General features: G+C 38.1%; 1 protein-coding gene across 1 annotated transcript in view; it reads left to right on the top strand.

Moving 5' to 3' along the window:
• The first annotated feature begins 1,512 nt into the window (after positions 1-1,512).
• The window catches only part of lingo1a (leucine rich repeat and Ig domain containing 1a), a 123,721-nt gene continuing 111,576 nt past the window's right edge, over positions 1,513-13,657 (top strand). Inside the window, exon 1 of the mRNA XM_086299343.1 lies at positions 1,513-1,874. The gene's annotated coding sequence lies outside the window, so the exon portion shown is untranslated. The remainder of the gene's footprint in view (positions 1,875-13,657) is intronic.

Here is a 13,657-nt window from a genome sequence, read left to right as displayed (position 1 = left end):
CTGCAAAAGTATGATTAAGTGTAACAGTTTAGTTAACAGGAAGAACTGAATCCTTTCAATTAAAATCTCCCATATGAAGAATAAATATGAAAAGTACACATATATTATATAAATATAAAAAGTAAATAGTTATAATATAGTCTAATCTTAAACATAGTAACTTCCACATTTTCTCATGCAACATAATTAGGCGAATTAATCTAGTAAACATTGTGTTATATGGGTAAAAACCTCAAAGTGTCCACTAAGATCAATAAATCTTAGTATGGAAGTTTGATAAGACAACAAAAACCATATTTTTATCTCCATATTTGTTTCTACCATGTATTTATCAGCTTCTTTCAGATCACACTGTAAAAATCAGTCATTTTCATTGCGCAAGGTCGACCAAAGATCCTCGACCGCTGAAATGCTTCAGTTGAAATCCATGGCTCCACTGAGGCGAGAGATATCTTGACAGCGCTCTACAACAAGCCCTCCATCCATCCACCACTACTTCTTAATCCTGTCTGTAAGCTCATCGCAGTGGGGTGTCCTGACCACTTATGCCACCCATACTCTTAACCCCTGCCTTGAAGCGTACGCCGATTTAGAGCATGAATCATCAGTGTAGGATTGTATAGAGTGAGTCATGTCAGTCGAGGGATGCCCGCTGCGTTTTTCAAAGAATGTGTTGGCGGAAATATTGGAGGACACATTCCTGTGAGGGCGATGACCCAAAGATAAATTTATCATGCCCAATTTCACTTTCATCTCAAGATGGTAGCGGGAATACCACGTTGAAGAATACTGATGGTTGCTTTATTCAATATAACTCAATGCTTGAAATTTGATTATATCTGACATATTTTTGACCCAATTGTGCAGTCTCGGATCAAATCTCCTGCTCCTTTTTCTGTGATTGTTAAAGCTTTGTATGCTATGCACTGTATACACTGCATGAGCATAAATCAAACAGCATCTACTGTCATAAACGGCAAATCCTAGTGAGAGCTGGAAGATGCTGGGAGTTGAGCTGCTGTAATAATTGTTTGCAAAGTTAGTTGATATGGAGTTTGTTGATTCACTAGTCCACCCAGTCAGTTTTAGATATTGCCTATCTATTCATTGCATCAGCCTCCTCTCTTTCTCATCTTTCTCAGCCATCTTTCCAGCTTGTTTATCTGTGAGCAGGAGCAAAGGACATTACTCAGCCCTCAGATGCACAAACAGATCTGATTAAAACAGCTTCCATGCTTTTCACTTTCATCCCCATATTTAGTTGTTTAACATCACCCACAGTGTATTCAGATGGAGATATGGTGAAATAATTTCATTAGCTCCTGCTGTTACATTTGTGCAACTCACACTGCAATTCAGATTGAGGGCGAAATGAGGAGGAATGGAGAGACTCTTTGCTCCCCTCCCCTCTCTCAATCTCTCATCATGCTGCAGCTCCTCCCTCCACCTTGCCCCTCTCCAGATTCCCTGCTTTTCTCCGTCTCTCTCTTTCTCTGTCTCTATCCCTCCTTCGTTCTCCTCCAATCTTTCAGCCTAGCTGAGACTTACACAGGATACACCCTCCCTACGTGTTTGTATGTGTGCGATTCCCCATGTGAACTGCATGTGTCAGTGTGTGCAGACATGTGGCTTCGCAGCTGACGGCAAGGACTCGTGAAGTGCTCAAGACTTGGATATCAGATCCTTCTCCTTATGCATATTTACCACATTTTTAACATCTCTCCAGAATCTTTCCATTAAAGAATCTCATCTTTCCTCCTCTTGAGGCAGCATCTCGATGGAATCTTCAACCCTTTCCCCAGTATACTGGATTTAATGAGCAGCCACTGTGGAATGAAACAAGTAATTTTTGGATTTTCTTCATTAGAGCTCTGGTAAGGAGATCTGTCTCCCTCTCTCCCACTTACTCTCTTTCCACATATTTGTCTCCTTTCCTTGCACTTCATACCTTATTTACTTTTCACAACATATTGACAGGTGCAGGCAGCAGAGATTATGGAATGGGGTGCAGTTAAATGATGCAGAGAAAGCTATTGAGGGCATGGAGAGGAGGTGAAATGTAAATAGGCTAGCTGGGTAGTATGAGCAGAAAAAGAAGCAGGGAACAAAAATGTGTGCCGACACCAGCAGTGTTGTTCGTGCTGTTAGAGGCTTGGGGGGGAAAATGCTCCACTTGATACTTACTATTGATCTGCTGTTATTTTCAGAACCAGACAAGTTCGCATGGTCTAAACTGTGAGTGATAGCATTAGTTTTAGCCGTTCAGAAATGCTGACAGGACAATACTTTGTAATAAGAAGAAGACAGTTTGTGATTCTAAGTGTAAAAAATTCATCACATTCAGTGCACTCAAATATATTCTCACGTATGCGGCCACTTTTTTTCTGTTTATGCAACATGTATGTCTGTTTGCTAATGAACATGTGATACAACAAGACAGGACTTGGATTCGATTCTTTGGACGTTTGCCTTCATACCTATATTCTAGTCAAGATATTCTTGGCGTGAACAATGTGTGTGTGTCCGTGTGTGCGTGTGTGTGTGCATGCATGGTGGATTGGGGGGGGGGGGGGGGGGGGGGGGGTTGTGGCATGTTGATTTACCTGATTACCTTTATCCAATATCTAAGACTTAAAAAGTGATCAAGCATTCATTTAAATGATTCACTTGCAGATGTCCATGTATGACTTTTGTCTGTGTTGGTTGTAAATTATCTTTAGCATTACATTAAGCTAATCACAACTGGAAACCCTGTGTAAGCATCAGCAAAGCTGAGGCAGCTGTTTTGGACCCTTCTATAGGCTGGATGAGGCTCTTCTTTTTTAATCTTTTCACTGTTCCACTTTTACTCTTGTGTCTATAAACTCTGAACGGAGAGGAGCTATTGTTAGAAGGGAGAGGTGAGAGTAACCAAGAGAAAGCGTGTGCAGGGGAAGCTTACGTATATTGGTAGAGAAGACTGCTTGTGGAAGGTTGAAAAAGGGAGAGAACAAATGAGAGAGAATATAGTGGTGAAAGACTGACAGGAAGCCTGAGACAATAGATGACTGAGAAGGTGTGCGGATGAGCTAATAAGCCTCAGAAAGAGCTTTTAAAGCATGGAAACCTCTTTTGAGGCTCTTTTGGCAGAGGGTCAGTTTACAGAAATATCCACACTCTCCATAGAAAAACATGTGATAGATAGGCCAAGACCTGCATCTCGCATATGCCTGCCTACATTTCCTGTAAAGGACATCAATATTTATCACATTTCCCATTTCAGAGAAGAAACCACGATAACGCCAGAGGATGGAAAAATAATAAAAGATAAATCAAATTACCCCACCTTGGGTAGACCTTCTGCTTCTGTTTCATTTATAATTCCTTTGCAGCACTTAGGCAAGGCAGGCTGTTACCGCTGCTTATTGAAAAACAGGTGCAGAACTGTGGCTCACATTTATTTGATTCTTTTGCACATCTTCTGTCATGCTGACAATGGTAATCAAAAATCATTTTTTTAAAATATATATTCAACCAGATTATTGGTGAGTATTGAAGCTGAGAAGTCTTCATGCATTACGAGTATGGATTTATGAGTTTTCAGATTGACAACAGGGATATGATTTTACTCAGTGAAGCTTTTAGGAGCGTTTTAGGGCTCATGAAAGACTGCATCCGGAACATATTCCAGGATGCATTACTGTTAAATGCTAAGCTGAAAAGTTAAAGGTTCAAAACTCTATATTTTCAAATAACATATTGATTGGTTTGTTTGGTAATTTTTAAATAGCCTCTCCCCATTTCTCTCATCCACACATACACACAAGCAGGGGATAGACTTAAATGTGGCTAGCAGGAGTCATTTTTACCTTACTTGCCTGCAGTATAAGCTTGTCATGCAGTGGATGACTTGCATCCAAGAGTGACTCATGCTGCCCAAGAAAGCTTCTCCACCCACAGCAAAGAAGTCCTGATACTGCCCATCACCAAATGAGAAATTAACAACTCATTTTTCCTCAAATTTCACGGCAGTTATTCTCAAGTCCATTATAGCAAATACCAGTTATTACTGATGTGGTTTCATGATTTACCATGATCCATGAAATGAAGTTGGCAAATTAGTTGCAGCAATTGACAGCTAATTGTGTCCATAGTGGTGGACTAGCATCGAAAAGTTGGGGGAATTGGAGCTTCTCATCCAAGTGTACTCTCTAGCTAGACCCAATTTAGCACTTCTGCTACATGAAAAGGTGGTTAGAGCTGTTTTGAACGCTAAATACTAACTGCATTTTGTGTGTAAATATAAAACTCTCAAAATAATAATCAAAACTAAATGCAGTCAGTCATATTTTCAGTCAGACACTTTTACTCATGACCTAAAGCCATACAATATCCAGGCCTGTTAGATAAACATTAGTAACCAATAATCACACATTTTTACAACAAAGAAATGAGTGGTAGCTTAATAAGACTTTTGCACACTGCTGTAAATCATTATCTTTAATAACCATCCAGTAAAAAACAACCTTTACAGTTTGTTTGTACCAGTGAATGACCAGCAAACAAACCCAATGAACTCCTAACAGACTAAAACAGATTTTAGGTGTATATTCCAAGTCTTGCCTGTTTGATTGTGACTAATCAAAACACCAGTTTTTCTATAAAAAAAGAAAAATGTATTTAACTTGTCTAACATAATAATCTTATCTACTCTTAATTTTATCAGTGCAGGCATATTTCAGTGTATTCATAGTGGTATACATCTGATATGAGTTAGACATTAAAATGTAAAGCTACCAGCCATAGATACCTGATTTTGGGAATAATAACACAGGTACAGTAATCATAAAAGCTGCTATTATTTTTGAAAAATTAGACTAACTGTGTTTTCTCTGCTGAGCTCGTAGAGAAAACACAACACTGAAATCTGCAGGGTTTCTTACTGCTGTTATTTGATGTTAAAGTCATTTATCTATTATAATGAGTTTTGATGAGTTGTAATGAGTCCTACCCTCAACACTACCTTCCCCCATGACAGTCTTTTTTGCACTGTAGTTGACATAGATACGGAAATATGATATCAGCCTTCATTTCTTAAATAAATCTTTAATCTTTACTTTCGTTTTACTATTGTTTTGTCGATAGTATTTGTCTCCACTCTTCTTGATGTGCTCACATGAGTCTATAAATGTAGTTCACAGCAGCTTGATGTTAAGGATATTACTCAGCAATTGTCCAGGAAGGATGAATGCACACTAACCCTTCTCTTCCCCTTCTAAGTTTTCTTTGGCTTGCTGAGTGAATATAAATCTTTTAAACTGGAAATCGTATAAATATTTCAGAAACTCCTTTCTATTTTCTATATTTTGTTCCATCACTAAGCCAACATTTGATCCTTGTTTGTTACAGTTTTGGCACATGATTCACCAATCCCTGACCTCACTTCCTTCTCCGTTGACCCCCTTTAAAAAAAGAAAGAAAGAGAAATAATACTTGAGATATACTGCACATATGGAAAAGTAACTCAGTTGTAAATCACTTGTAAGGTTTGGCATTTTTGTTTTTGTTGATGATGACTTAAGATATTGATTATGACTCTGCATTAATAGCCCTGTCCCTTCATTCATTCAACTGATATAGAGCAATGCCTAGACCATTACATCACTACAGATTGGGTTTTTTTCCCCCCATCCCTGTCACATGCTGAACATTTTGGAATTTACAACCATGAATGCATTGAAACAATATTGCATTAGAGTCATCTGAAATTTAATTTGCCTCAATATAGCTTCATGTCAGCATTGCCACATTTAACTGGCCTTTACGACTCAGACATGTGGGCTACATAAGCACACAAACACAAGGTCAGGCTTGCAACGATGTATGTGTGGGGGGCTACATAGATACATCATTAATTTAAATTGCGAGAAAACAGTTCGAGAGTATTTCTAACAGTTGTTTTTATTTTAATTTGGAGGTAACAGAAATATATATTTGCATAGACTTCATCAGCCAGTGTTTGTCAGGGGAAGATATAGACAAGCTTTTTTTCTTCATACTTGTAGGTGGGAATGATATAGATGATGTGTCTCTCTGTCTTATCAGTATTAGTATTTTGTGGCTGTGTCATTTTGGCGGGGTTTTTTTGCATTATGTGGGGCGGATTATGTTACATTAATAAGTGTGTCCCTCTCCTGATATTGCAACTCACCAAGTGCACTGTATATTAGGGCTGGGCCATATCATAGCGTTCACGGTAATACCGGTATAATGTTGGGCAACGATAAGAAAATGAAATATCGTGATTGAATATGGGTAAAATGCGCATGCGCAGTGCCTTTGTTTTCATATGCACATGGCAGAAAAAGCATGACGGCAACGCAGAATGAGAAGGGCGAAAGCGGGTCGTTGAATGAAACGGATGAACCAGAATTGGTTTGTAAAAATGCTGCAACTTCAGTGGTGTGGAACTGGTTTAGCTTTCGTCCGTCAGATACACAACAAAGCACTATTTTTGGTAGAGCATGCTAGTGGGCCGTCGTTATTACCGTGTTTTTTGGAAAATACGGCACATTTAAAATCAAGCCTTTGATTTTTCTGAAAATCGACAGAATCCCGTGTACCTTATGTATGAATTCTGGTTGTGTTCACTGACCTCAAAACAATTTTATGTCGTACACGGCGCTCGAAAATCTGTCAAATGTTTCAGTACGACTTTGCTAAGCTACGAAGCCGCACCGCTTGATGGATTGTCGGAGCATTACGGCTATCGTAGGCAGGAGCCTCGCGGAGTGATACGTACGGTGCTTCAACATAATATTACCGTATTGTGTGTGTATAACCTCTTTTTAAGTTTTGTGGATATTATACATGGTTACGCTGAGGATATGTCGGACAATTTCCACTGAAATGCCTTTTGGTTAAACTGTCAGCAAGGAATTTGCATTTGCACTGTTACATTTTTATATAACTTTTATGCACATAAAAACAGCTCCTTGTTTAAGTGAAAATACATTGATGTTTTTTTTTGTTGCTGTTTTTGCACTAATAAAGTTGTGGAGTTGTAAAGTATTTTGTCTAGTGTCAATTATATCGTCAGTTATATCGTTATCGCAAATTTTCAAATGTATATTGTGATAAATATTTCTGGTCGTATTGCCCTGCTCTACTGTATATTATCAGTTTAATTAAAGTTTGGCTAAAGAAATCATTACATCTTAGACTGAATTTTCATTTGGTATGATTTAGGAACTGCATGACATGATCATCAAATTTAATCTACTTCTGAAGAATCTAATTTCACCTCTTGAAAGAAGCCTGGCCTCCATTAAAACAAGAAAAAAAGCCATGTACAATGTAATTACTGTGACACAACACATTGCTGAATTTGCTGGTAATAATATATTTTCTCCTGTACTGTATATATACCCAGAAAATGGAAGCAGATGAGTCAACACTGCCTGTGTTCACGATGGAAAACGGAAGCATTAGCTTTCTTCTTTCTATGTCACATATTCGAATGAAACTGCTTCCAGGAGAAAGTGTTACTCAAAGCGGAGATATGAATGCATTTGGGGAGATATACCTATGGAAAAATACAGATTTTTGTACATGAATGCTTTGACTGATATATTTTCAGAGGTATAGCTTTAAATCACCTTTGATTTTTAGCTAAATATTAAGCATTTACTTTCATCATTTAGGGCAAACAACACTTGTTTAACTTCAGTAGAGTGTCTCTGATTCCTGGACCACATAGCAAAACACCTACAAAATTTGGGAGGAGGTTAGGTTTGACAAATACTACATGTCCATCTACTGTAGATGCTCCCGGCATTTTGCAAAGGATGTAACTGCAGGGATTGTGTAGGATTGAAATGTTCACTGAATGCTCAAATTAAGTAGAAAGGCACCATATGAGTATTTAAAATTTACACTGTTATGTTGTATCATTGAAAAGGCCATTATATTCATTGTCTTTTCCTCTAGGAACACAAATAACTGCGAAAAACAAGCAATTTTACCAGACTGGAGTTAACTTGTTGCTCAGCTGAAACTGTATACTGAAAGAGTGGCATAGTTTGCCTTAGTCAAATAGTAGAAAAATTAAATAGTTGCCAAGTAACAGATTTTCTCTTAATTTAATTTCATATTTTCTTTCCTGTGGTGCTTGGCTTAGCCCAGCATCAATTTGCATTTGTCAAAAAAGCATGGGACCAAACATCAGAATCAATTTCTGAGACCAGTTTATGCACGATCTCTGACATGCATTTGAGCATAGAGATTTCCACACCTGTTAGGCAATACAATGTGCAACATGATCCAGTCTTAATATGTGGAATATTTTTCTGTCACCACAGGTATTTATTTCAGACAACTGTCATCCATCATCTTTGAAGAAAGATTCCTGCATCATTTCCTCCTCCCAAGCATACTGAAGTCTGCATGCACTATGATCAACATCAGCTGAGAGTGAAAACATAGGCTAAATCAAACTGGCAATATTTGCAATCATCGTGGATGATGCACACAGTTTTATTTTTGGATCAGTGCCTAAGAAAATATGTATGTATACATGCAAAATGTGAAAGTCAGTGTTTTACCTAATCGTTTCTAACTTTCAAGACCACAGTATCGTGGAACATAAATAGTAGTGCTGAGCAGGGGTAGAATGACATTTAGAAGATAAGGACTACCCTTGCTTGTTTTTCACATTCAGTATAAGGAGGGACCAACAAATTCATGTAGTTAACTTGATGACATTTTGTTATATATGGTACATGTATATTTTCACTTTCACAGCCAAATTGTTACCATTCACCTGAGCAAGTGGAATGTTTCAGACTGAAACAAAAAATTGTTTTATTTTAAAAGATTTCAAGAAAAACAAGTGTTGGGTTTTCTTTGTTTTTATTCCAAGACCATTCTGTGTCGTGTTGCATTTTGGCCAGTGCTTTACACTCATTTTCTTTTGGTCATTACCACAATCAGTATTATCATTTATCATATTAAAAGCATCATCTATGAGATATTTTAGTATTTATCATTAAAAACTGCTTAGGTTTCAATAAAAAGACAGTCAACATTCCTTGTGAATTTTAATTTTGTGAGTCAAGGGGGTCGCCCATAGGTAAAGCATGTCAAACCCTCAACCTCTGGGCAACCACTTTCAAATGCAAGGTGATTGCAGAGGTTGGGTGATGGGGGACAACCTGTCTCCAAACAGTCACAGTCCAACTAAGACTGACTGCAGTCACTTGTTGACAAACTGACAAAGGTTTGCAGATGATTACCTTTTAATGTCAATTTCTGTGTCCATAGACAACAAAGATTTGTAAATTTTTTTCCAGTTTATCTTACTCATTCCCATATCATAAATAGACTGCATATAATTGAAAACAGACTGCTAGTCCCCCTGATTGTGATTTTATTAGTGTCTTGATGAACCAAAGTCCCTTTGAGCTGACTGTAGGAAACAAGGCAACAAGATTGCAAGTCATTTGTACTACCAATAACTGTGTTTAAAATGGCAGTATATCTCACTTTCCATGGTTACAAATTATTCATGCCAATGTTTTATCCTTAAACTGATCTCAATAAATAGTTTTGGACAAATTTCAAGTGCCTAAAGCCTCGATACACCAGTGGTCTACCCACACTGGCATTTCCACTAACAGTGCCTGATTATATCTCTATTCAGGACTGTGTTGGTGTTTAAAGACGTGCTTATTTAACAGCTTCATCTCTCCGCTATTAGTTTCTCTGCACCTGTTGGGTGCACCTGGTGGATGTTTTACACCTTCATGAATGTGATTAGTACATGGACTTTATTGGTATCACTTAATTTTAGTCATTGCATAACTCATGACCACCTGAGTCTAATTGTCTATAATAAAACAAAAACACCTGTGTCCAACATACTTGGAAACAAATTTAGGTTTATCAGTTCTTTGCAGTCCAACTTATCTGTCTTCATCTTGCAGCAAGGTAGGTTTTAATTGTATGGTACCGTGGGATAGTTCAGCAGTGTATATTAAATGTATCACATTCGTATGATAATAATTTAACATACCAGACACCATATAAGAAACTGCAATTGACACTTTCTGGCCAAGAGTCTAGTCTTTTGGCTGTGATTTCATAGCAGAGTTTCTTTTTCCTTTGGAGGAAGCTCCAGAGATTTTTTCCTGATAGTTTATGCAGTCTGTAGTTGGTTCTCACCAGCTTCAAATTAGGCTATATATATGCAGTTTGCAGTTGGTGAACAGCATCTAAAAGTATTTCTAAGGTATTTCATGAACAGTCTTGTTTACAATGGGCACATATTGGTGCATATGTACATATGTCACAGAAGACTTAAAGCAGTTTCTTTTTTTGTAACATGCAGTGTGCTGAATGTGCATATGCATGTGCTGAAAGCATGTCTGGTTGCACATGTTAGTAGTTTGCATTTGCAAATCGGTGCCATCATTACCTGGGACCACTGATCTATATATGATGGCATTAACATGCACTTTACTACTCATTATCTTCTTCAGCAAGTAGTAAACGTTGTCAGCAGTTGCCAAAAGAAGATTTAGTTAGAGGGGAGGCGCAGGCAGTGGAAGGGAGTGTGTATTTCAGTCTTCCGATATAATGACATTAAATGGAGCAGGCTCAGGTGAGCTTCACACATTCAAGCTAAATTGGAAAGGACCATCACAGCAGTGGGATAAGTGCCACTGGTGAACAAGTAGAGATCTAACAGTGAAGGGGGTTTGAGAGTATTATTACTGACAGAACTCCATGTTGTTTCAGAAAAACATTATTCTGTAGACTGTGAAAGAATAACAAATACATACACAGGTGGTCTTCTTTAAAAGAAAAAGAATAATAACTGTGAAGGTTGTGTTTTTCATTTTAAAAGTTACCATTACAGGTCAGCAGACCTAATTCCCTGACGGGCGATGGACTAAGCACATTAAAAAATGCATTCCCCTCAAAAACACTTTCGCTCATCACATTTTGAACAAAATAACATTCTGTCGTCGTCCTTTGGTGTTCCATCTTATTACCATATTTACCCTTTTAACATAACATAGGGGTTTAAATCCTGTCCTGGATCACTGCTTTAGAGGTTTTGACTTTTCATTCTCGCTGTTTACATAGGCTTATGGGCAGTAAGTAATAGTTTCCCTTTCACAATGTTAATTTCCTGTGAGAGGTTAGACAAGTTTTGTGCAAAAGGGGGCTCACTCTGTTAAAATGGAACAGCAAGAGGTCCTGACCAAGTCTCAGTGTAGGATGATTACCCTATGATCAAGGCTCACGCCACAAGCCTAGGTGAATCACTGGTAATGAGTAGTTACCAGTGATATATAAGCCACTTTCAACTGCTTTCTTGACCAAGAGGTCACCACAACAGGCAGTTCCACATGTTTGATCTGTCAGAGTTTTACACCAGTTGTCCATCCTGGCACAACCGTAAAGGGGGATTTGTATCTCAGGCTGGAATCAAACCATCAGCATTCCACTTGCTAAGCAAATGTGCTAACCGCTACACTGCCTAATAATAATAATAATAATAATAATAATAATAACAATAAAAATAACAGCAAAACCTGAGTTGAATTGATTTTGTTAAACAAAATTAATGTAGAAGAATGGCCACAGCATATTGGTATTCTATAAGGCTTACCTACCCAGCTCTCTAAACCAGAGCCGACATTTAATTTGCAACCAAAATGAGGTGAACTTTGTGTGAAGCGGGTCATTTTACTGCTGTAATCGAGGTGCCCCCACTTTGCTCTTAATCTGACTTCCACTATATGAGAGGACACAACCGTGTGTGCGTGTGAGAGAGTGTAGAAAATTGTTTTCAATAATAAGTAATAAGAGTGGATTCTCATATAGTTATGAATGGGAATCCGAGCCAGACAACTTAAAGACAACGTGAAAGCACATTCGGAGCGACTTTCTTTCGTAATTCAAGTTCAAACACAAGCATGTGCCCGAACAAGTGTGGAGAAATCATTACAGCAGGAGCAGAAAGTGGACGAACCCCTCAAGGTGCAGAGAGAGAGAGGAGGAAGAGAGAAAGCAATAACACTGTGTCCCTTCAATGTTGTAGCTTTCAACATGGCGAAGCTACAGTGCTTGTAGCATTTATAGATGTTACCTTTCAGTGATTGGTGTGAAATAGTGCAGAATGCTGAATAATTCTCCCAGCTGGATATTAGGACTTTAATCCCTTATATGTTGGCTAAGCTTTAAGATTACTTATGTTAGTATCTTCCATCCATCCATCCATTCGCTTCCGCTTATCCTTTTCAGGGTCTTACCCATTCACACACACATTCACACACTGGCGATGGCAAGCTACATTGTAGCCACAGCCACCCTGGGGAACACTGACAGAGGCGAGGCTGCCGGACACTGGCGCCACCGGGCCCTCTGACCACCACCAGTAGGCAACGGGTGAAGTGTCTTGCCCAAGGACACAACAACTGAGATTGTCCAAGCCGGGGCTCGAACCGGCAACCTTCCGATTACAAGACGAACTCCCAACTCTTGAGCCACAATCGCCCCATTGTTAGTATCTTAAGATTATAAAATGTTGTTTTGCTTCAACTTCTTAACATTCATTGTGATATTGTACTACAATTGCACTTTCAATTTGATGCCAGAAACTGGCTGGAAAATGATTTTTAGATGTTCCTCCTGGGCATTTTTTTCCTTTTTAGTGCATCTCTACTTTCTTCTAGGTCAGGCTAATGAATCCATTTTTTCACACATCTTCACGGATCACACAGTTTCTTTCTTTTGTGTTTATTTTGTTTTATTTATTTTCATGGCTGTATTATAAATGTTGCAGTTTTTTAAAATAGAGAAAAATTCTTAGTAATTGAATTCAACAAATTCAACTGTATTTAGAGAAGTCAAGATGAATGAATCAGTCACAACATATTCTTCAACACTTCAGAGTTCTTGCTGTACATTTTGTATCTGAACTGTAAGCTAATTGTTTCTGGTCCGATCTTATCTTCTAACTGTAGCTACACACAACACACACTTCTTGCTGACAGCGGTTACATTAAAGCACAGATACGCAATCTCTTCTAAACTACTGCACTACCAGTCACAAGCTTGAACACATTCAGCCATGCTGTACTTTACGTTTTTGAGAAAATTGTCTTTTTGAAATTTCTCTGAAGTTGTTGCATACCTTTGAAACGACTTACTGCTGCATATAGTGAAGCCATACACCTCTATCAATACATATGTTTTATCACCTCAGGAAGAAGGAAAGGCAATATAACACATGCTGGCTATGCAGTCATTTAAGTGCATATTTTTCTCATACACTCACACACAAATTGTATTTACAGGGGTTTTTTTAACGTGTAAATGAGCATGATCACTCGTGTGTTTCAAATTGTTTTACTTTTGTATTCAAAATTTTGTAATTGTAATAGTAACTCGCTACAGGAAGGAAGTAGAACACGGATCAAAACCTTACAATTACTCATACTACCAATGCAACATTTAATTTTTTAAACTAGCATAATGTCATGTTAGATCAAGTTCTGGGCAAATCAGCAGTCTTTGTGCTTTAATTCTACTTCTCTTCTGCAGCATGCACATGCACAGCAATCATCTAATTACTTCAGATAATTCATTCAATAAACATTTGCTATTG

Source organism: Aulonocara sp. 'chitande type north' Nkhata Bay, linkage group LG7 (genome assembly GCF_057382095.1).
Source record: "Aulonocara sp. 'chitande type north' Nkhata Bay isolate Kocher_YH1m ecotype deep benthic linkage group LG7, A_spYH_male_GT1.1, whole genome shotgun sequence".
NCBI classification, from domain to species: Eukaryota; Metazoa; Chordata; class Actinopteri; order Cichliformes; family Cichlidae; genus Aulonocara; species Aulonocara sp. 'chitande type north' Nkhata Bay.
Note: the sequence above shows the minus strand (reverse complement) of the source record. Positions and strands in the feature narration are given on the sequence as shown.